Below are 24,051 nucleotides of genomic sequence, written 5' to 3'. Positions count from 1 at the left end.
CTAAAAACAAAGCATCTGACAACATCTTGTCTTGTTCTTGTGGCTTAGAAGGGAGAAGAAATTATTCAATTTAGCAAACATTTCTCAATGCCGGATACTTTGCCAAGTCCTTGGGATATTAAATCAAATGAAGTTCAGCCTCAGAGCCAAAAGCTCTGAGTTCTGCTCTCTAGCAGGAAGTGTCAGAAACGTCCTCTCATGCTGTGGAAAGCCCTTCATGTTCTGACCTTAGACTGTCCTTGCAGCCCCATCTGTCACAGTAACAAGGCTATCATCCATAGCATTTCAGTGCTTTGCATCCCTGTCTGCTCAGTCAGGTCTTCGCCCTCCCAGTTGTTTACAGTGGTCAAGTCGAGTGGAATTCTTTTGTCCCTCAGTAGTTGTCTCTCACCATCACTTCTCTCTGACTTTTCCATCCTCCACTTTTTCCTGGCTCTTTCCCTTTGAGCAATAAGCATGTGCACTTATTTACCTACTAGGGGCCCAGTGCACGAACTCGTGCACCTTGAAAGGAACTGTGGGCTGTGAGGCTGAGGTGGGCACTGGGGTGGGTCTCGGCCCATCCTCTTCGCCCCCGCCCAGCCCTTCCCGCACGGCCCCCGGTCCCCTGTCTGCTTGCAGCCCCGCTCCCACCGCTGCCACTCCTACGCTGACTGCGCAGAGCAATTGGGGCCAGCGCCAGCAGCAGGTGCGAGCAGGGCCAGTGCCGACAGCGGGTGTGAGCGGTGGCTACTGCCCCGATCACCCCTCAGGAGCAGGGGAGGTGGAGAAGCCCTCAGGGGTGATGGGGGCTGGCAGCCACTGCTTGGCGCTTGAGCAATAAGCATGTGCACTTATTTATATATATATATATACATAAAAATTGGGAATATATTTTATATCTAAAATGGCTGCTGAAATATATCTGCAATAAATAGATTGGTTTAGAACACATAAATTAGAGACCTTTTACCATGTGTTATAAAATAGATTCTTGCCCTGGCTAATGTGATTCAGTTGGTTGGAGAGCCATTCGTACATGAAGAGGTGGTGGGTTTGATCCCCAATGGGGGCTCGTATGCTAGGCCACTGATCGATGCTTCTCTTTCTCTAAAAAAAATAAACAAACAAACAAAAAACAACAACAAAACCCCCCCCACAAAATATATAAAATAGGCTCTTGGAAATCATTTATATTTAAATAAGTGAGATTTTTGGGTGGTATCTTTTTGGAAATCACTTTTGACTCAGTAACCTAAAAATTAGACCAAAACTCAGAAATTACAGTTTTGTTTTTTTTTTTTTGGTACCCCAGGTGGGACAGAAATTACAGTTTTTAATAAAACTGTGTTTGAGCCATTACAAAATAAGGCTCATTTTAGAAAAAACACCTAAAGTTCAGAGGCAATATGAGGTAATTTTCATTTTATATTCTCCCAAACTTTTTTCTGTGTCTTATATTTTCCCCTTTTTGTATATAATGAGTCACATTGATGTATAAGTATCACATATTTTAAAGTTTTTTAAATTGTGTAACTTATATGTTACAGCATTAATAGTCTGAAATTATAGGACACAATGCCTTATATAATAAAATTTGTTATACATGAATGCATGCTCATTTAAATAACTCCAACAAATAAGTATACAGAATAAAATAGAAAAGTTATACATCCCATCCTTAAAAGTTTGGGGTGTATCTTTCTAGGCCATTTTTCGTGGCTGTGTGTTTTGTGTATGTGTGTGTAGTATTTCACCCTTCAGGCTATGGTGGGTATAGTTGCGATGATTATACCATTAATTTTAGGAAAACAAATTTCTTAGACAAATGGACACTGCTTGTTTTACAGAAGATTGTCCGCTTCAAAGGTGTGTGCTCCTAGATTTGGGACATTATTTTTCTCTCCCCCAGGAATGTGGAAGTTAAAAGAAAAAATAAGAAAAGAGGGAATATAGAAGTCTGCTCACTTGAAACTGAAAATATCTACAGAGGCAGCCCAGTTTTTTATCCTCTGTGTGTATGTGCTTTTGCTAATGATACACAAACTTCCTGAAATCTAGAACTCTGACAGAACCAACCTTCCTTTCTGAACTGATTGCTTAAGGCTTACTCTTTCCCAACATTCTCTGTGCCCTTTCCTATTCTACGTGGTTTTTTATTTTAAAGATTTTTATTTTCATTTAGTGCGGTTGGTCAATAGGTTAAAAAAAATGGGAAAATATTCTTTCTCTTTTGGCTAATACTGCCTTTATTTTTGAAACATCACTGTATTAATGAATTTCTTAATTAGCTTCTGCATGCTCTCTTAAGTAGGAAAATGGAAGTGAGAAGGGGGAAGAAGACGGCGTTTGAGTGTTCTAGCTGCAGGTTAATGCCTTCTCAGTGACCTCAGTCTGGAGATTGACGTCTAACTCTACTGGCTATATTTTTGGCTTCTGGTTGCACCCTGCCTATGATTTTTTTTTTTCACCTGAGCATATTTTTCCATTGGTAGAGAAAATGGAAGGGAGGGGGTGAGACAGAGAGAGATAAACATCAATGTAAGAGAGACATTGATTGGTTATCTCTCACACAAGCCCCAAACAGGGCCTGGGATGAAGCCTGCAAGCCAGACCTTGACCAGAATTGAACTTGGGACCCTTCAATCCGCAGGCCAATGCTCTATCCACTGAGCCAAACTGGCTAGGGCTACCTGTGATTTTTTTACATTCTTTTTCCCCAAAGAGTGGAGAGATTTTGGCTCAAGTTTTGGCATCTCAGTGTTAACCTGCATGCTCTGGTCTTAGGGCTTCATTAATCCTTTTTATTTGTTTCACCTCAACCTTTTGCTTTGGACAAATTACAAACCAGTGGAAAAGCTGAAAGAATAGTACAATGAATGTCAGGGTCCTTTCAACTAGAGTCTCTAGTTAACATTTCAAGGCTTTGCCACATTGTTCTATATCTATCTATCTATCTATTTATCTATCTATCTATCGATCATCTATCGATCATCTCTATCATCTATCTATCTATCTATCTATCTATCTATCTATCTATCTCTCTCTCTCTCTCTCTCTCTCTCTCTGGGCAGACAGACACATTTTTCTGTACTATTTGAAAGTAAGTTGCAGAGTTTTTATTTTTAAGACTTATTTTTTAGAGCAGTTTTAGGTTCATAGCAAAACCAAAGGGAAAGCACAGAGATGTTCATTAACCCCCTCCCCCGCTATCAACATCTCTCCAGAGTGATACATTTGTTACAGTTTATGAACCTACAGTGACCCATCATCATCACTCAAGTCCATAGTTACATTAGGGTTTACTCTTGGTGTTAACATTCTATGGCTTTGGAGAAATCCTATCTAATAAAGAGGGAATATGCTAATTGACCCTCATGCTGTCGCAAAGATGGCGGTGCCCACAGCCAATAAGGAGGGAATATGCTAATTAACTTCCCACCCTCAAAGATGGTGGTGCCCACAGCCAATAAGGAGGGAATATGCTAATTGACTGCCCCGCCCTCAAAGGTGGCAGCGCCCACAGCCAATAAGGAGGGAATATGCTAACTGATGCTCCATCCTCAAAGATGGCAGCGCCCACAGCCACAAGATGTCAGTGCCCAGTCCCCTCAGCCCCACTGGGGTGGCAGGCGTGTGGCAAGGCCAGGCCCGCCCCCAGGCAGGCCCAGCTGCTCCGCGCACCTGCCTCCAGAGTCCCCCAGTCCCCTCAGTTCCCCCAGTCCCCCAGTCGCCCAGGGCCAGCCCGAGGCGCAGGCAAGCCTCAGATGGTGGCTGCCCAGCTGTCCAGGGCTGGTCCAAGGCACAGGCAAGCCTCGGATGTTGGCTGCGCAGCCACCCAGGGCTACCTGAGGCTCAGGCAACCAGGGCCGGGCAAGGCTTGCGCTGCTGGCAGTGGCAGCAGCAGAGGTGTGATTGGGCGTCGCCTTCCCCTGATCACCGGGTCGCCTCACCCCTGAAGGCTCCCAGACTGTGAGAGGGGGCAGGCTGGACTGAGGGACCCCCACCTCCAGTGCATGAATTTTCATGTACCAGGCCTCTAGTTCTAATAAAAAACAAAGCATTATAGTATCATACAGAATGATTTCACTGCCCTAGAAATCCTCTGTCCTCCACCTGTTCATCAATTTCTTCCCCCTATCTCCTGGAACCACTGATATTTTTACTGTCTCTATAGTTTTGCCTTTTCCAGAATGTCATATATTGGAATCCTACAGTACATAGCATTTTCAGATTGGCTTCTTTCACTTAGCAATATATATTTAAGGTTCCTTCATGTCTTTTCATGGTTCGATAGTTTATTTCTTTTTAGCATTTATTATTATATGATGATGATATATTCTGTTGTCTGACGGTACCACAGTTTATTCATTCACATACTAAACAATATCTTGGTTGCTTCCAAGTTTTGGCAATTATGAATAAAGCTGCTATAAACATCCGTGTGTGGGTTTTTGTGTGGACATAAGTTTTCAGCTCCTTTGGATAAATGCTAAGAAATGTGATTGCCGGATCATATGGTAAGAGTATATTTAGTTTTGTAAGGAACTGCCAAACTCTCTTTCAGAGTGGCCATATCATTTTGCATTCCCACTAGCCATGAATGAGAGTTCTTGTTGCTCCACATCCTCATCAGCATTTGGTCTTGTTGTGTTCCACATTTTGGCCATTTTAGTAAGTGCGTAGTATCACGTTGTTGCTTTAATTTACTATTCCCTTTTGACATGATATGGGGCACCTTTTTATAGATGTACGTATTTGCCATCTGTATATCTTGTTTCATGAGGTCTTTAAGTCAGTTGTGTTTGTTAAGGTCTTTGGCCTATTTTAAAAATTGGGTTGTCTTTGTCCTCATTGTTGAGTTTTAAGAGTTCTTTGTATATGTTGGATAATAGTTCTTTATCAGATGCATCTTTTACAAATGTTTTCTTTCATACTGTGGCTTGTCTTTCATTCTCTTCACAGAGCAAATGTTTTTAATTTTAATGAAGTCCAGTTTATCCATTCTTTCTTCCATGGATCATGCCTGTGGTGTTATATCTAAAAGTCACCACCAAGCCCAAGATCAAATAGGTTTTCTCCTCTGTCTTCTAAAAATGTTACAGTTTTGTGTGATACATTTTGAGTTAATTTTATGAAAGGTATAAGGTCTGTCTCTAGAATCCTTTTTTTTTTTTTTTTTTTTGCATTTGGGTGTCCTGTTGGTTCAGCATCACTTTTTGAAAAGACTGAACCATGTTCAGCACGCCCAGGGGTGAATCTGAGGAGAGGTGGTGAAGGATTAGAGAAGACAGACAAGAGAATACAGTTGGGACCAGGTGGATCACTGCCTGGATGAGGAAACAGTGACACAGCTTGTAAGCTGAATCTTTATTTTATAGTCAGATTACCCAAAGCAAAGTGGTCAACATGTTTACAATGTTCTTGCCAGTTTCAAATCTATTTTGTTACTCAAGCCTTGTTTTGGCAGCACTTGCTGCACCTCCCACAGCCCATTAGCTACCTAGGAACAAGGGAGGACTATAAGGTCAAGCTTAATTGTGCTAGGAGGGCTCTGCCCTCCAAGCTGGAACTTGTATGTGACTCTGCCACAGGTCAGTCCGAGGCTTGACCCTATAGCCACTCCCTACAAAAGTCTATCTTTTTCTCCATATTATTGCCTTTGCTCCTTTGTCAAAGATCAGTTGACTATATTTATTTGAGTCTATTTCTGAGCTCTCTATTCTGTTCCTCTTATCCATTTGTTTACTTTTTTGCCAGTACCACATTATCTTGATTTTACTGTAGCTTTATAGTAAGAATTGAAGTTGGGTAGTGCCAGTCTTCCAACTTGGGCCTTCTACAATATTGTGTTGGCTATTCTGGGTCTTTTGCCTGTCCATATAAACTTTAGAATCAGTTTGTTGATATCCACAAAGCTACTTGCTGGGATTTTGACTGGGATTGCCTTGAACCTATGGATCAATTTGGGAAGTACTGACATCTTGACAATATTGAGTCTCCCTACCCATTAACATGAATATCTCTCCATTTCTTTTATTTGTCTTTGATTTTGTTCATCAGAGTTTTGTAGTTTTCCTTATCTAGATCTTGCACATCTTTTGTTAGATTTATTCCTAACTATTTCATTTGGGGAGGTACTAATGTAAATCATATTGTGCATTAAATTTCAAATTTCACTTGTTCAGTGCTGGTTTATAGGAAAGTAGTTGACTTTTGTCTGTCAACTTTGTATTCTGCAACCTTGCTATGATTGCTTATTAGTTCCAGGAGTTGTTGTTGTTGTTGTTGTTGTTGTGTGTATGTGTGTGTGTGTATGTGTGTGTGTGTGTGTGTGTGTGTGTGTGTGTGTTTTGTCAGTTCTTTCAGATTTTCTACATAGGTGATCATGTCATCTGCAAAACAGTTTTATTTCTTCCTTCCTACTAGTATGCCTTTCATTTCCTTTTCCTGTTTTATTGCATTAGCTAGGACTTCTAGTACCGTGTTGAAAAGGACTGGTGAGAGGGGACATCCTGGCCTTGTTCTTGATCTTAGAGGGGAAGCTTCTAGCTTCTTTGTAATTATGTGATGTTATCAGTAGGTTTTTTTGGTATATAATTATTTTTCAAGTTTAGGAAGTTCTTCTGGTTTACTGAGATTTTAAAAATCATGACTGGGTATTAGATTGTGTCAAATGCTTTTTCTGCATCTATTGATATGATCATATAATTTTATTCTTTGGCCTGTGATGGGTTACATTAATTTATTGTCAAATGTTGAACCAGCCTTGCATACCTGTGATAAATCCCACTTGGTTGTGGTGTATAATTCTTTTTATACATTGCTAGATTCAATTTGCTAATATTTTGTTGAGGATTTTTATATCTATATGTTCATGAAAGATATTGATCTGTAGTTTCCTTTATATATTTTTGGCATTAGTGTAATGTTGATCTCATAGAATGAATTGGGAACTATTCCTTCTGCTTCTATTTTCTGAAGGATTGTAGAGAATTGGTTTAATTTCTCCTTAAGTGTTTAGTAGAATTCACCAGTGAACCCATCTGGGCCCGGCGTTTTCTGTTTTCAAAGATTATTAATAATTTATTCAATTTCTTGAATAGATCTAGAACTATTTATATCGTCAGTTTCTTCTTGTGTGAGGTTTGGCACATTGTGTCTTTCAAGGAATTGGTCCATCTCATCTAGGTTATCAAATTTGTGGGCAACGAGAGTTGCTCAAGTATTCTTTATTTGAAAGTAAGTTGCAGTTTTTGACATTTTCTTATAAATATCTCAGCTTGCATCTCCTAAAAATAAAAATATTCTCCCACATAGCCATGGACCATTATCACACTAAGAAGATTAACTTAAAATTTTTGTATTAATATTTAATTATTAACTTACTAGTCACAAGGGGAAAGAATATTTTGAGGGTTAGCACAAACAAAAGACCAAATTTAAATCATCAGTGTGGGAGTCTGACATTCTACACCTACTGATGTGATGCAACAAGAAATACTAATCATTTACAGTGTTTGTGTAAAAAATGTAAACCTGAATCTAATCATGAGGAAATAATCAAATATAAGCCAGCTGCCCTAAACTCTGAAAAAAAAAAAGTTAAGAGACATGAGGAAAAATGGAAGAGGCGGGCTGTTCCTAGCGAAAAGAGGCTAAAGAGACAAAATTGCCAAATGCCATTTTGAACTTTAATTGGAATCCAGATATGAGGAAAAAGAGAAGACATTTGGGGGGCAGTTGGGAAAATTTTAATGTGGACTGTATATGATGATACTGAATCCTTGTTATAATATAAAACAATGTAGTTGTGATCCCAGTTCTGACTTTTTCTTTTGATATTTTCATTCTGGTTTCGCTGAGGAAATGGAACTCTGTACCTTAAAATATACTTTAATAAAAATCAAAGCTGTTTTCTGTCCCATCCCCTGTGGAGAGTTTTGCAGTGACTTTCCAAAAGGCTGCACCTCGCTACGCGCGCAGGTGTTGTGTGGGCCACCGCGCCCACAGCACCTCTCTGGCAGATTCACCGTCTTTGCGTTGCTGATCAGGAAATGGAACTTTTAGGATGGGGCCAGAGAAAGGGCTGGAATAGTAAAGGCTAAGTCTGGGGAAGCCCTATCTAAAGCAGTGAATTAATTATCTCCTTGAGGGTGGCGGGACCAAGCATCCTGTGGAGATTCCAAACCTACAGGCTTCTAAATATTTGTAGTAACGCTATACCAATTCATGTGCTCCTTTCTTTTACAGCGAGAAAGGGCATTGTAGGATTTTTTGTTTCCTAAAGATTGCCTGTTTCCTGATCCCTTTCCACTTCATTTGTTCATTTGTTTATTACCATTCAACAATATTTATTGAGTGTCTGCTGTGTCAGGTACTGTGCTAAATGAAGAGTATTGTGAAAAAGACAGTGTGTGTCACCTGGGGTTTTAATCTAGATGGAGGAACAAGCATGAAACACAAGTACCAGGTGTACCGGTTAATAATGCGGGTTTTGTAATAAAAGAAAACACGATAATTTCAAGAGGAACATCAAAAGTGCTTTATTCAAAATAATGTCCATCGCTAGCTACACATTTCCCCCATCTTTCATGTAATTTGTGGATACCGTCCCTATAGAACTTTTCTTGTTTTGAGGCAAACCATTCAGAGACCCAATTTTCCACTTCTTTGTACGTTTTGAAGTGCTGCTCAGAAAGTGCATGCGCCATCCATCGGAACAAGTGGTAATCTGAAGGAGCAAGGTCTGGTGAATACGGCAGGTGGGTTAATACTTCCCGGGCAAGATCTTTTAACGTGTCTTTAACTGGTTTTGAAGTGTGTGATGGTGCGTCATCCTGAAGCAAAATTACTTTGCTGTGTCTTCTGGCACATTCTGGTCATTTCATGATCAAAGCATGGTTCAAGCTTTCCGTCTGGCCGCAGCCATCAGGTAAACCAAGATGGGCGCTTACAAGTACATCCAGGAGATGTGGAGGAAGAAGCAGTCCGATGTAATGCGCTTCCTTCTCAGGGTGCGCTGCTGGCAGTACAGCCAGCTCTCTGCGCTCCACAGGGCCCCCGCCCCACCCGGCCCGACAAAGCGCGCAGGCTGGGCTGCAAGGCCAAGCAAGGTTATGTCATATATGGGATTCGTGTGCGCTGTGGTGGCCCAAACACTCTGTTCCTCAGGGTGCGACCTATGGCAAACCTGTCCATCACGGTGTTAACCAGCTCAAGTTTGCTGCAAGTCTTCAGTCTGTTGCTGAGGAACGAGCTGGATGCCACTGTGGGGCCATGAGCGTCCTGAATTCTTACTGGGTTGGTGAAGATTCCACGTACAAATTCTTTGATGTTATCCTCATGGATCCATTCCATAAGGCTCTCAGAAGAAATCCTGACACCCATTGGATCACCAAACCAGTCCACAAGCACAGGGAGACGCGGGGGCTGACATCTGCGGGCCGCAAGAGCTAAGGCCTGGGAAGGGCCGCAAGTTCCACCACACTGTTGGGGGTCCTCACCCTGCAGCTTGGAGAAGGCGCAGTACTCTCCAGCTCCACCGTTACCGCTAGCACAAGTAATGTTTGTAAAATTCTTACCTAATAAACAATTTAAGACAGTCAAAAAAAAAAAAAAAGCATGGTTCAAATTGATTATTTGTTGTTGGTAGCGATCAGTATTAACGGTTTCACCTGGTTTTAGAAGCTCATGATACACCACACCTTCCTGATCCCACCAAATGCAGAGCATTGTCTTCTTCTTTTTGTTTTTTTTAAAATATATTTTTATTGTTTTTTTACGGAGAGGAAGGAGAGAGAGAGAGTCAGAAACATCAATGGGGGAGAAACATCGATCAGCTGCCTCCTGCACACCTCCTACTGGGGATGTGCCCGCAAACAAGGTACATGCCCTTGACCGGAATCAAACCTGGGACCTTTCAGTCTACAGGCTGACGCTCTATCCACTGAGCCTAACCAGTTAGAGCGCATTGTCTTCTTTCCGAAGCGATTTGGCCTTTCCGAAGTGATATTGATGGTTGACCTGGATCAACCTATGATTTTGTGCATTTGGGATTCTCAAAATAAATCCACTTTTCATTGCCAGTCACAATTTGATGCAAAAAAAGACTTTCTTTTGTGCCATTGAAGCAACATTTTACTGATGAACTTTTCGGTTTTCCATTTGTCTTTCGTTCAGTTGATGTGGCACCCATTTTCCTTCCTTTAAAATCTTTCCCATTGCTTGTAAACAATCAGAAATTGTTTTCTGACAAATGTTTAATCTTTCTGCAAGTTGTTTTTGAGTTTGACATGCATCTTCATCCAATAATGCTTGTAATGGTTGGTCTTCAAACTTTTTCGGTTGACCTGGACGTTCTTTGTCTTTCACATCGAAATCATCACTTTTAAAGTGTTTAAAAGGGGTGAGGTAGGGGATCAATTGGGAGAAAAGGAGACATATGTAAAACTTTAGACAATAAAAATAAAAATAAATAAAATAAAGTGTTTAAACCAGCGTTCACAAGTATCTTGAAATGGAGCATGTTCACCATAAGCTTCCCGAAGTATTCAGCAGCACCTTTCTTCAAAATAAAGTAATGAATTATAACTTCCCGCAAATGCTCTTTTTTTTGGCACGAAATTCGACATTTTTAAGTATAAAAATATCTATGATGTTAAGACCTTCAGCAAATTTGGCATATGAAGTTTTGAAGCTTGTTGTCAATACAACAAAACAGCATACATATCAAATCACATAGATATCAACATATGTGTAACTCCATCTATTGAAAAAATTCCACATTATTAACCGGTACACCTAATAAATATTCAGTTACATCTGCTGTAAGAAAAGTTAGAGGTGCCATGAGAGGGAATAATAGGATTTTTAATATACTTTGTGGGCTAAACATCACACATCTGTGAACCTCTGGTTTGCAACATTGTCTTGAGAGGACACAGCAGTATACTAGTAGGTATAGGAGAATTCTAAGTCAAAGATCGGATAAACTCTATTCTGATTGTCCAAACCCCACCCCGCAAAAAAAAATTGCTGAATAGCTCTCTGCTGGTGAGATTTCTTTCTTGCTTTCATTAAAAAAAAAAAAAAAAAATTCCAAGCAATCAAGTTTCATCTACTGGAACTTTACAAGAGGAAGACAAAAGAGATTTGTCCATGGTTAGCCTCATGATCATAGGGGTCCATGTTTCCTTAGAGGTGTGGTGACCAGCTTTCTACTCTTTTTTTTTTTTTTAAGGTAACAGCCCCCCTCCCACCTCTTTCTATTTTCATTTAGTTAGCTATTATTGAGGTATAATTGACATATAACATTATATTTCAGTTATACAGTGTAATGATTTCATATTATATATTGTAAAATGATCACCACAATAAGTCTAATTAACATCTGTCACCACATATAGTTATATAATTTTTAAAAATGTTTTTATTGAATTTATTGGGGATGACATTGGTTAATAACATTATCTAGGTTTCAGGTGTACAATTCTATAATACATTATCTGTACATTGTATCGTATGTTCACCACCCCAAGTCAAGTCTCCTTCGATCACCATTGTCCCCCCTATACCTTCTTCTACCTCCCCCACACCCCTTCCCCTCTGGTAATTACAATGCTGTGCTATTGTCTGTGTCTATGAGTTTTTGTTTGTTTGTTCTTTGCTTAATCCTTTTACCTTTTTCATTCAGTCCCCCAACCCTCCTCCCGTCAGACAGCTGTCAGTCTGTTCTCTATATGCGTCTTTCTACTAGTATATTTACTTATTTTTTCCCACTGTGCAACCTGCTTCACTGTCTTCAGCCTATGGGCAGAGACCCGGCAATAGTTCAAGGCCATGGTTTGCTCTGGCATGGGGTACTACGAGTAAGGTGACCAGATTTTAACATTGGTAAAGCGGGACACCATTGACCGGGAGGGAGGGGCGGTTCTTGATTAAAAATTTGGTCTATATGGAGCAACAAAAATTTTCATAGAATGCAAAAATAGTATTGTAATATATTTTTTAAAATTTCAACATAAGTACAATTTACAAATAAATAAAAAATTATGTATAGTATTATTTTATTCTTTGGCATATTTCTCATTTGAGTGAATTTTTTTTAGTAGATTGCTGTCGTCGTTTAAAAGGTCATGAATTTGCCGTAACGTAAGTCGTAAGTGTCACTTTCAAGGCCGGCGCTAGACTTTTTGCCGCCACTATAAAATATAAATAACACGAGTACTGTCTGCTAAATTCAAGAACATTTATGTATTTATGAAATAAATAAATAAATTACTTACCTAAATTATCTGAATAGCTGATTTATAATGACATCACTTGTTTAACTAGCTTACTAGCACGCAGTACGATGTGTATCGTCTGAGAGACAGTTACAAAATGTTTTCGTCGTTGCCAATCCCAAAAAATGCCATTGTTCATTAAGTCCAAACAATGGTGGTCGAATTCTAACAACTGACCAACAATGCGAACTTTGATAAGCAGTTCTCGATAATCAGTTCTCAACAATTATTTGTTATTATTAAAGTTTAACATTATAAAATTAACAAAAATAATATAAAACTCATATCCTGGCTAAATAGCCACATGGCCGCTGAAAACCGTATATTCCCTTTCCGTTCTCCCGCCGTTCCCTAGCTTGTCGTGCATTCTTTCCAAAAATCGGGACTTTTTTAAAACGCCACGGGACGCGGGACAAATTGTTAAAAATCGGGACTGTCCCGCCAAAAGCGGGACGTCTGGTCACCTTAACTATGAGAGACTCAGGAGGATGAGCCTGCCATAAATCCAAACCCATACATGTGTTTCTATTTCATTTGTTAGTTTATTTTGTTCATTAGATTCCACATATGAGTGAAATCATATGGTACTTGTCTTTCTCTGATTGGCTTATTTCACTAAGCATGATACTCTCCAGGTCCATCCATGCTGTCGCAAAAGGTAAGATTTACTGTCTTAGCAACTTTCAAATATGCAGTACAATATTATTAACTACTATAGTAGTCGCTATGCTGCATATTACATCCCCATGACTATAGATTTGCCTATTTTCTATAGACATTGCATATAAATGGAATCATACAATATGTGGCATTTTGTGACTAGCTTTTTTTGTTTTACATAATATTTCAAGATTCATCCATGTTGAATCATGTATCAATACTTTATTCCTTTTTGTGGTGAAATAATATTTTGTTGTATGGATATACCACATTTTATTTATCCAGTCATCAGTTGATGGACATTTAGGTTGCTTCCACTTTTTGGTTTTTATGAATAAACTGCTATAAACATTTACAGATGTCCCTCATTCCCCCTACCCTTGGTCCCTCTCCACCCAGCCCTTGCCCCCTCCCCCAAACCTTCATCACACTACTGTGTGAAATTTTTATTTCTCAGTAGAATTGCTGAGTCATGTGGTAACACTATATTTAACCTATTGAGGAACTCCCAGAATGTTTTCCAAAGCTGCTTCATATTTTACATTTCTCTCCATGCCTTCCACTCTTAATACTTAAGATGAATGACAGTGAAGACAACCAATTATAACTTTTCCTTTCTCAGTATAGGTCCTGAGAGGTGTATGTCCTCTTTTTAAAAATAGAAATATTGCAAAGTAGTAAGGATACAAACTTTTTCATGACAGTATAAAAGCTTTGTTCATAAACTAAGTTATTTCTTGAGAATGGAATGGTACCATGTTCTTTTAATTATAGCCTATCAAGTACATCTTTTTCCCAGATGAAGGAAAGAATGTCATATGGCAAATGACTTAAGAATCTTATCCTGTCCAAGGGTCTCTGGCACATGTGAATAATCCAAGCCCTGCTCCCACAGAGATTCATATGTTTTTTTTATTATTTGGGTTTTTAAAATTACATTGGATTTTAAAGTAAATCCTAGACATCATGTCATTTTAACTATAAATACTTCAGTATGCTTCTCTAACAGATAAGAACTTTTAAAAATGTGACCATCACATTATTATGTCACATATAGTTCCTTAATGTCTTCTTTTTTTAAGCACATTTTGACATGGGAATTTATTTTTTTAAGTTGATTTAAGAAAATATTTACGAATTTTATTCACCACAGCTATATTTATATGAGCACTGATTTGCAATGAAATCTCGATTGTGGGCAAACAGTTAAATGATAGAAATATATATAATTCTTTTAGAGGGTTAGTGTTGAGGCATTAAAAATTACGATATGACAGAATAGGTCCAGAAACATGGATACATGGAATAACTGACAGAACTCAGAGGGGAGGGGAGGGCTTGGGGCGGATAGGAAGAGATTAACCAAAGAACTTATTTACATATATGCATAGCCCTTGGACACAGACAGTAGTGTGATGAAGACCTGGGGGAGGGGGCAGGGGCTGGGTGGAGAGGGATCAAAGGTGGGGGGAGGTGGGGGACATCTGTAATACTGTCAACAATAAAAAAATTACAATATGAAACATTTTTAATAACCCAAGGAAAAGGTAATGCTAAAATGTTAAATGAAAAAAGGCACAATACACCAATACTAGTATATAAAAAGTATTAATATGATAGATATTTCATTTACACACATGCATGTATACATAGATGTATGTATTCATACATACCAAAAGAACTGACTGAAATGAAGACACCTTTGCTAAAGTTTTAATAGTACTTAATTCAGCTGATTATTATATTTTTAATTAAGTAAAGTCCATACTTTATTCAGATTTCCTTAGTTTCTACCTATTGTCCTTTTTCTGTTCCTGGAACCTATCCAGGATCTCACGTTACATTTCACTGTCACTTCTCCTTAGGCTCCTCTTGGCTATGGCAGTTTCTCAGACTTCCTTTGTTTTTGATGATCTTGACAGTTTCTTTTAATTTGTCAATTACAGTTCACATTCAATATTATTTTATATTGATTTCAGGTGTATAGCATAGTAGTTAGACATTTATGTAGTTTACAAGGGGATCCAATAAGTCTAGTACCCACCTGGCACCATACATAGTTATTATAATACTAGAGGCCCGGTGCACAAATTCGTGCACTAGTGGGGTCCCTCAGCCTGGCCTGTGGGATTGGGCCGAAATCGGCTCTCCAACATCCCTCGAGGGGTCCCAGATTGTGAGAGGGCACAGGCCAGGCCAAGGGACCCCACTGGTGCACAATCGGGGACGGGGAGGGACATGGGAGGTTGGCCAACTGGGGAGGGACCGTGGGAGGGCTCCAGGACGTGTCCAGACTGTCTTGCTCAGTCCTGATCGGCCAGACCCCAGCAGCAAGCTAACCTACCAGTCAGAGCTCTGCCCCTTGGTGGCCAGTCATAGTGAGCGGTTGAGCGGCCTTAGCATATCATTAGCATATTTTACTCTTTGATTGGTTGAACAGCTGACCAGTCGACTGGACACTTAGCATATTAGGCTTTTATTATATAGGATTATTAACTATATTCTCTATGCTGTACTTTACATCCCTGTGATTATTTTATAACTATCAATTTGTACTTTTTAATACCTTCATTTTGGTTTACCCAGTCCCCCCAACCATTTCCCCTCTGGCAACCATCAGTTTATTCTCTGTACCTATAGATCTTTTTCTGTTTTGTTAATTTTGTTCTCTAGATTCCACATGTAAGTAAAATCATCATATTTGTCTTTCTCCAGCGTATTTCACTTAGCATAATACCTTCTATATCCACACATGTTGCAAATAGTAAGATTTCATTCTTTTTTATGGCCGAGTAATAGTCCATTGTTTATATATTTACCATATCATCTTTATCCACTTGTCTATTGATGGGCACTAATGTTGCTTCCATATCTTGGCTATTATAAATAACTAGAGGCCTAGTGCACAAAATTCGTGCACGGGGTGGGGGGGCCTGTCCCTCAGCCCATCCTGCACCCGTCTCCAATCTGGGACCCCTTGAGAGATGTCTGACTGCCCGTTTAGGCCAGATCCCACTGGGCCTAAACAGGCAGTCGGACATCCCTCTCACAATCCAGGACTGCTGGCTCCCAATCGCTTGCCTGCCTGCCTGCCTGATTGCCCCTAACCACTTCTGCCTGCCAGCCTGATCACCCCCTAACCACTCCCCTGCCAGCCTGATCGACGCCTAACTGCTGCCCTGCCAGCCCGATTGCCCCTAACTGCCCTCCCCTGTTGACGTGGTCACCCCCAACTGCCCTCCCCTGCAGTCCTGGTGTCCCCCAATTGTTCTCCTCTGCAGGCCTGATTCCCCCCAACTGCCCTCCTCTGCAGGCCTGGTCCACCCCCAACTGCCCTCCCCTGCAGGCCTGGTCCCTCCCAACTGCCCTCCCCTGCTGGCCTGGTCACCCACAACTGCCCTCCCCTGCTGGCCATCTTGTGGCGGCCATCTTATGTCCACTGGGGTGGCCATCTTTGACCACCTGGGGGCAACCATCTTGTGTGTTGGAGTGATGGTCAATTTCCATAGTAGGCTTTTATTACATAGGATACTGCAGTGATTATAGGGGTGCATATATCTTTTTAAATTAGTGTTTTGGATTTCTTCAAATAAATACCTAGAAGTGGAGTTGCTAGGTCATAGGGTAGTTCTATTTCTTATTTTTGAGACACCTCCATACTGTTTTCCATAATGGCTGGACCAATATGCATTCCCATCAATAGTGCATGAGAGTTCCCTTTTCTCCACATTCTTGTCAATACTTGTTCGTTGATTTATTGATGATAGTCATTCTCGAAAGGTGTGAGGTCCTATTTCATTGTGATTATAATTTGCGTTACTCTGACAGTTAGTGACATTGAGCATCTTCTCATTTGCCAATTGGCCATGGGTATGTCCTCTTTGGAGAAATGTCTATTCAGGTCCTTTGCCCATTTTTAAATTAGATAGTTTGTGGTTCTTTTTTTTTTATGTTAATATGCATTCTTTATACATTTTGGATATTAACCCTTTGCACTCGCTTTTTTCGATTCCTTTATTCTACTGCTAACTGTGTCGAGTCATACTCGACATCCGAGTGCAAAGGGTTAATCCCTTATTGGATGTATCATTAGTGAATATCTTCTCCGAGTCAGTAGGTTGTCTTTGTCGATTGTATCCTTCATTGTCCAGAAACTTTTTAGTTGCTTCCATTGTTTGAGGAGATACATCAGAAAAAAAAAATTACAATATTACTAAGAGCAGTGTCAGAGAGTTTATTGCCTATATTTTCATGCACTGGGCCTCTAGTACAAGAATAAACTCAAAATGAATTAAAGACTTAAATAAAAGACTTGAACCTCAAAAAAAAAAAAAAAAAAAAGAACCACAAACTATCTAATTTAAAAATGGGCAAAGGACCTGAATAGACATTTCTCCAAAGAGGACATACCCATGGCCAATTGGCAAATGAGAAGATGCTCAATGTCACTAACTGTCAAGAGTAATGCAAATTATAATCACAATGAAATAGGACCTCACACCTTTCAGAATGACTATCATCAATAAATCAGCGAACAAGTATTGACAAGGATGTGGAGAAAAGGGAACTCTCATTCACTATTGATGGGAATGCATATTGGTCCAGCCATGAAAATTCATGCACTGGACACGGGGGTGGGAGGGTCCCTCAGTCTGGCCTGCCCACTCTCACAGTCCGGGAGCCCTCAGGGGTGGAAGGCGACCCGGTGATCAGGCGAAGGCGACGCCCCATCACACCTCTGCTGCTGCCACTGCTGGCAGCGCAAGCCTCGGCCAGCCTGGTTATCTGAGCCTTGGGCGGCCCTGGGCGGCTCTGGGCGGCTGGGCAGCCACTATCTAAGGCTTGGCTGCACCTCAGGCCGGCCCTGGGCGGCTGGGCAGCCGCCATCTGAGGCTTGCCTGCACTTTTGGGCCAGCCCTGGGCGGCTGGGGGGCTGAGGGGCCTGGGGGACTCCAGAGGCAGGCCCTCCTGGGGGCGGGCCCAGCCTTGTCGTGCGCCTGCCCCGGCGTGGCTGAGGGGACTGGGCACCACCATCTTGTGGCTGTGGGCGCCACCATCTTTGAGGGCGTGGCAGCAATTAGCATATTCCCTCCTTATTGACTGCGGGTGCCACCATCTTTGAGGGCAGGGCAGTCAATTAGCATATTCTTTCCTTATTGGCTGTGGGTGCTGCCATCTTTGAGGGCGGGGCAGTCAATTAGCATGTTCCCTCCTTATTGGCTGTGGGTACTGCCATCTTTGAGGGTGGGGCAGTCAATGAACTTATTCTCTTCTTATTGACTGTGGGTGCCGCCATCTTTGCGATGGTGCGAGGGTCAATTAGCATATTCCCTCTTTATTAGATAGGATATGGAGTAAGAAGGTAGTTTCATTTTTTACATGTATCTGACCTGTTTTTCCAACACTATTTATTGAATAAACTGTCTTTACCCCATTGTATATTCTTGCCTCCTTTGTTGTATATTAATTGAACAGATAGGCATGGGTTTATTTATTGGCTATCTATTATGTTCCATTGATCTGTGTGTCTGTTTTTAATGCCAGTACCATGCTGTTTTGGTTACTATAGCCTGATCATACAGTCTGATAATAAGTAAGATGATACCTCAACTTTGTTCTTCTTTCTCAAGATTGCTGTGACTCTTCAGGGTCTTTTGTGGTTCCCTGTAAATTTTAGAATTATTTGTTCTGTGAAAAATTCCATTGCTATTTTGATAGGGATTGCATTAAATCTATAGATTGCTTTGGGCAGTGTGGATATTTTAACCATGTTAATTCTTCCTATCTATGAACACAGTATGTGTTTCCATTTATTTGTATCCTCTTCACTGTCTTATAGTTTTCTGGTATGGGTCTTTTACTTCCATGGTTAAATTTATTATTATGTATTTTTGTTGTTGTTGTTAATCCTCATCCAAGGATATTTTTTCCATTGATTTTTAGAGAGAGTGAGAGGTAGGAGCGGGGTGGGAAGGGAGGGAAAGAGAGAGAGAGAGAGAGAGAGAGAGAGAGAGAGAGAGAGAGAGAGAAACATCATTGTGAGAGAGACACATGGATTGGTTGCCTCCCACATGTGCTCTGACTGGGGTGGGGATCGAACCTGCAGTCCAGGAGCATGTCTTTGACAAGAATCAAGCCCAGGACCCTTTGGTGCACAGGCCAATGCTCTAACCATTGAGCACATCATCCAGTGCTCCTGTGTATTTTTTAATACAGTTGTTAATGGGGATATTTTCTCAATTTCTCTTTCTGATAGTTTTTTCGGTGTACAAAAATGCAACTGTATTTCTGAATTTTAATTTTATATCCTGCCACTTTATTGAATTCATTTATCTGTTCTAATGGTTTTTTGGTGGAATCTTTAGGGTTCTCTCTATAGAGTATCATGTCATCTGCAAATAACAGTTTTACTTCTTATTTTCCCATTTGAATGCCTTTTATTTCTTTTTCTTGTCTGATTGCAGTGGCTAGAACTTCCCTTAATATCTTCTAACTAGAGGCCCGGTGCACGAAAATGGTGTACTCAGAGTCTGTGTGTGTGTGTGGGGGTCCCTCAGCCTGGCCTGCACCCTGTCACAGTCTGGAAGCTGTCAGGGATGTCTGACTGATGGTGCTGGGAGTGGGCCTAAACTGGCAGTCCGACATCGGAGGTGGGAGAGGCTCCCGCCACCACCACTGTGCTTGCCAGCAGTGATCCCGGCTCAGGGCTTCTGGCTTAGCACACTGACCACCAGGGGGCAGCTCCTGCATTGAGCGTCTGCTCTCTGGTGGTCAGTGTGCATCATAGCAACTGGTTGTTCTGCCGTTCAGTCGATTTGCATATTAGCCTTTTATTATATAGGATACCTAATCCATATTCAGATGTCCCTAATTATCTTTTTTTTTTTTAATATATTTTATTGATTTTTACAGGGAGGAAGGGAGAGGGATGGAGAGCTAGAAACGTCGATGAGAGAGAAACATCGACCAGCTGCCTCCTGCACACCCCCTACTGGGGATGTGCCCGCAACCAATGTACATGCCCTTGACCGGAATCGAACCTGGGACCTTCCAGTCCGCAGGCCGATGCTCTATCCACTGAGCCAAACCGGTTTCGGCCCTAATTATCTTAAATATGCCTTTTCACAGGTCCAAACAAGGTCTGCATATTTGATGGCTTTGTCTTAGTTTTTTATTCTAGACTAATTATTTTTACAAATTTAGATCATTTAGATTTGAAGCCTCAGCCCTGTTACCTCTGTCGGTTGTGTAATATTGTGCAAATTAATTTAGTGTTTGTTCTTCTTAAAGTTATACCTGTGCCTAGTTCAGAGAGACAATTCTTCAAGGCTTGTCACCAACAAAAACAAACAACGAGAAAGCACTTCCCCGTTACCACCACTACTTGACTTCCTACCTCTACTAGGCATCTATTTTCAACTCTTTTAACCTAATTTGTTTGGTATTTTCCTCTCAATCTCTAAATAACATACTTATATTGCCAGTTCTTGATATTTCTATTTTGAGTATTATTTATTGATTTTATATAGTGTAAGATGAAGATTTAGTACTCTGTCACACTCACTACTTTTCTACCACATATGTGAAGTCTAGCATAATTCTTCTAATATAATTAGAACAACATTCAGTCTGTTTACTATGACCATAAAAATGCTATTTTTAGATGCCATGTTTACAGTGTTTTCATTGTACATTCTGTTTTTTCTGAAGTCCATAATAGTTTTACTTGGTTTTCAATGTACTTATCACTATGCAACCCTAAATGCTCCCCTATTATATGAGTCTTTTCTCCATGTGTTTGAATACATTAGAGTGTCTGTCAGTTCCATTTTCTTTTTTCCCCCCATTTTCTTTTATTTTTTAGAGGTTTTATTCTAGAAGAAAAGACAGATAATAAACTAATAAATAATTACATGGCATGGTGATTTTAAAACATTTGTGATAAACATTAAGATGATGAAGTCCAGCCCTAACTGGTTTGGCTCAGTGGAGAGAGTGTTGGCCTGCAGATCGAAGAATTTGTCCGCAGTGATTCTCTCTCATCATTGATGTTTCTATCTCTCTCTCTCTCTCTCTCCATTCCTCTCTGAAATAAATTTTAAAAATAAAATAAAATAAGATGATGAAGTCCAGGGTATTCGTAGAACATGTATAGCAGACTTGAAGGGGTCTGGGTGAACTTTCTCTTCTATGCCCCAAGAAATAATGAGTTGCCCAATGTTAATCAACCAGTACATAAAAGAGGGAGAACCAGAATCTTTTTTTTTAAAATATATTTTATTGATTTTTTCACAGAGAGGAAGAGAGAGGGATAGACAGCTAGAAACATAGATGAGAGAGAAACATCGATCAGCTGCCCCCTGCATGCCCCCCACTGGGGACGTGCCCTCAGCCAAGGCACACACCCTTGACCGGAATCGAACCTGGGACCCTTGAGTCCGCAGGCCGACGCTCTATCCACTGAGCTAAACCGGTTTCGGCAAGAACCAGAATCTTGTCTTCCTACTTAGGCATTCTGTGGTCTTTGGCCCAAACTTTAATGTACCTTATATTTAGGCCAATAACCCTGATTTCACTATTTATATACAGAGAGAGAACTAACTGGAATTTGGATGAATAAACATACCTGAGATTTTAAAAATATTCAAAACACAAGTATCACTAAAATTGGGTCGGTGAAACCATTGCTGTTCCTGAAGACTGATGGCATAGCCTTGATTTTCATAAGCATAGCAAAGTTAAAATAGTCAGCATACTCAAGCTGGGCCACAAACAAATGTCCTGCCTCAGAAAAGCACAGTAACAGCAACACAGCCCACTGCATACTTTCCTTACATGGGTTGAAACATTTTATCTGAAAGTGATAATCTTCAATGTTGCACTTTTGCCAAATTTTTTAATTTTCCCACTAGAGGCTCGGTGCATGAATTAGTGCACTGGTGGGGTCCCTCGGCCTGGCCTGCAGGGATTGGGCTGAAACTGGCAGTCTGACATCCCCTGATGGGTCCCGGATTGCGAGAGGGCGCAGGCCAGGCCGAGGGACCCCACCGGTGCATGAATCCGTGCACTGGGCCGCTAGTATGCATATAAGATCTTTGGTTAATCTCTTCCTGCCCTCCCCCCTCCTTCCTTCCCTCTGAGATTCATCAGTCTGTTCCACATTTCCATGCCTATGCATTGAGCATCTGCCCCTTGGTGGTCAGTGTGCATCATAGCTACCAGTCAAACGGTCGGACACTTAGCATATTAGCCTTTTATATATATAGATAATCTAGGAATTATTCTAATTTGGCATTATTCAGTTCTAAAGAAGTTTCCTATGCAATTACTATGTACCTAACGGTAGGGATACAGGGAGAAATAAAACTCAGTCTCTGCTCCTAAGGAATTCACAGTCTAGTAGTGAAGTCATTAACAAATGAAGAACTGCTTGATTATTGGCCAGTTATTGGCCTATCAGCTGACACAAGGAATCAAGAAAAGCCACCTGAGTGTGGTGTCTTGTTTTCAGTGTTGTCTTCTCTCCCACTTTCAGTGATACCTGGTGCTGCCAGCAGTTGAGTCTTTGTGGAACTCTGTAGTGTATTTAGGTTGCTTTCCCCACTACTAGCATAGGATTCAGCCTTAATGGGTTTCCCGAGTCAGTTCCACTTGTTTGCTTTCCAGCTTCCAAACTTCTGTTCCTGATGTCTCCTCTCCTGTTTTCTTTGTCCTTGTGTACTTTGACTCTACAACAAACGATCTTATCTGTCATTTAAGGGTTTTAGAAAAGATCAGAGGTGTGGGTGTAATCTAAATCTGGATTCAGCAAGCTATGGTTCCCATGCAAAATTCATCCCTTTCTTATTTCTAGGGCATCAGTACTAAAACTTCCCCATGCCCCCGAAAGTTCCCAAGCTCATCCTGTCATCCTGCTGTCAGTTTCAGCACATGCCTCCTTCCATTTTTATCCCAGCTGCTTCTGTTGCACACACAGGTATTTGTAGGCATTGCCACCTTCCTGCATTGCCCCACCTCCTAGAGGGCAGTGGCTAGTAGGATGGCAGCTACTCCCAGCTTCTTGGTCTCCCTGTGGGTACTGATGTCCCAGGGGGTGTCATGCCCCTGATCCTCAGCCAAGTGCCTTTTGTCTCCTGAATGACAGAGCAGTTTCTTTCTCAATGTAACAGTGACTCACTTTTTAAAAATAGTCTTTGATGTGTCAAGGCCTTTTTTGAAAGTCTAAACAGATTGTATTGACTAGTTCCCTTTTAGTCAGATGCATTTTTACCTTCTGAAAGTGGTGATATATTGCTTAGGTATGATTTTACCTTCCTGAAACCACACAACCCTCACTTTCCATGCTTCAGTGCTTTTCCTTAGATGTTCCCACCCTACCAGCACAGCCTGTCCTATCAGGTCATCCCATACCCACTCACATACTCTCTCCTCCTTGTCTCCCCAGGTTCTCCCAGCGAAAATTCTTTCTCTTGCATCTGAACTCCTATCGCAACTTTAAAGGCTTGTGATGCCGTTACTTCTATCTCTCTGTGTTACCCTCTTAATAGTTCATAAATTCATGCCAGGGACCATGCTTAATCTTGTCATACAGTCTCTTGAGCTTAGTAAGAACTCCATGTATGTTTGGTAAGTTAAATTAACGAGATAAATCTAAGGAAAAACGTCTTGAAAAAAGTCTACTATAGCAGTAGCCTCCACTTAACTCATTCATAGCTGCTTCCCCAAAGTCTGATCATTGTAGAGAATTGTTCCCACTAACGTTACAAATGCCTTTCTGATGAATAATTCTGGGATCTCTTTTCATCCATCAGCTTCTTCCACCTCTTTGCCACCTTTGGATATAGCTTTTTGTAACCAATTCTCACCACCCCTGGCTTCCTCTATCTTTTTTATTATTATTACTTCACTGATTTTGTTCTTTATGCCACATTCCCATAAATTAATGCTTTTTAAATTTTTTCTGCCCTCTCTTTTCTCTCTCTCTGTGTATCTTCAGGAATCTCATTACTCAGGTTTTGTTTGTTTGAAATTGGGGTTAGGGAAGAAATTGAGGGGCTTAAATGAGCGGTTAGTTTCTCTCGGGATCTAAGCAATGGAGAAAGTAAAATAAGATGGCTTCTAATAA

At 40.7% G+C, this 24,051-nt stretch overlaps 1 protein-coding gene and 1 pseudogene across 2 annotated transcripts in view; both read left to right on the top strand.

The window, feature by feature from the left end:
* ST3GAL3 (ST3 beta-galactoside alpha-2,3-sialyltransferase 3) overlaps positions 1 to 24,051 on the top strand; it is a 162,274-nt gene that overhangs the window by 34,154 nt on the left and 104,069 nt on the right. The window lies entirely within an intron of this gene.
* LOC103294815 (60S ribosomal protein L15-like) lies at positions 8,862 to 9,536 on the top strand (annotated as a pseudogene).

Source organism: Eptesicus fuscus, chromosome 9 (genome assembly GCF_027574615.1).
Source record: "Eptesicus fuscus isolate TK198812 chromosome 9, DD_ASM_mEF_20220401, whole genome shotgun sequence".
Lineage (NCBI taxonomy): Eukaryota > Metazoa > Chordata > Mammalia > Chiroptera > Vespertilionidae > Eptesicus > Eptesicus fuscus.
The sequence above is the reverse complement of the archived record's forward strand: the minus strand, read 5'-3'. Positions and strand labels throughout refer to the sequence as shown.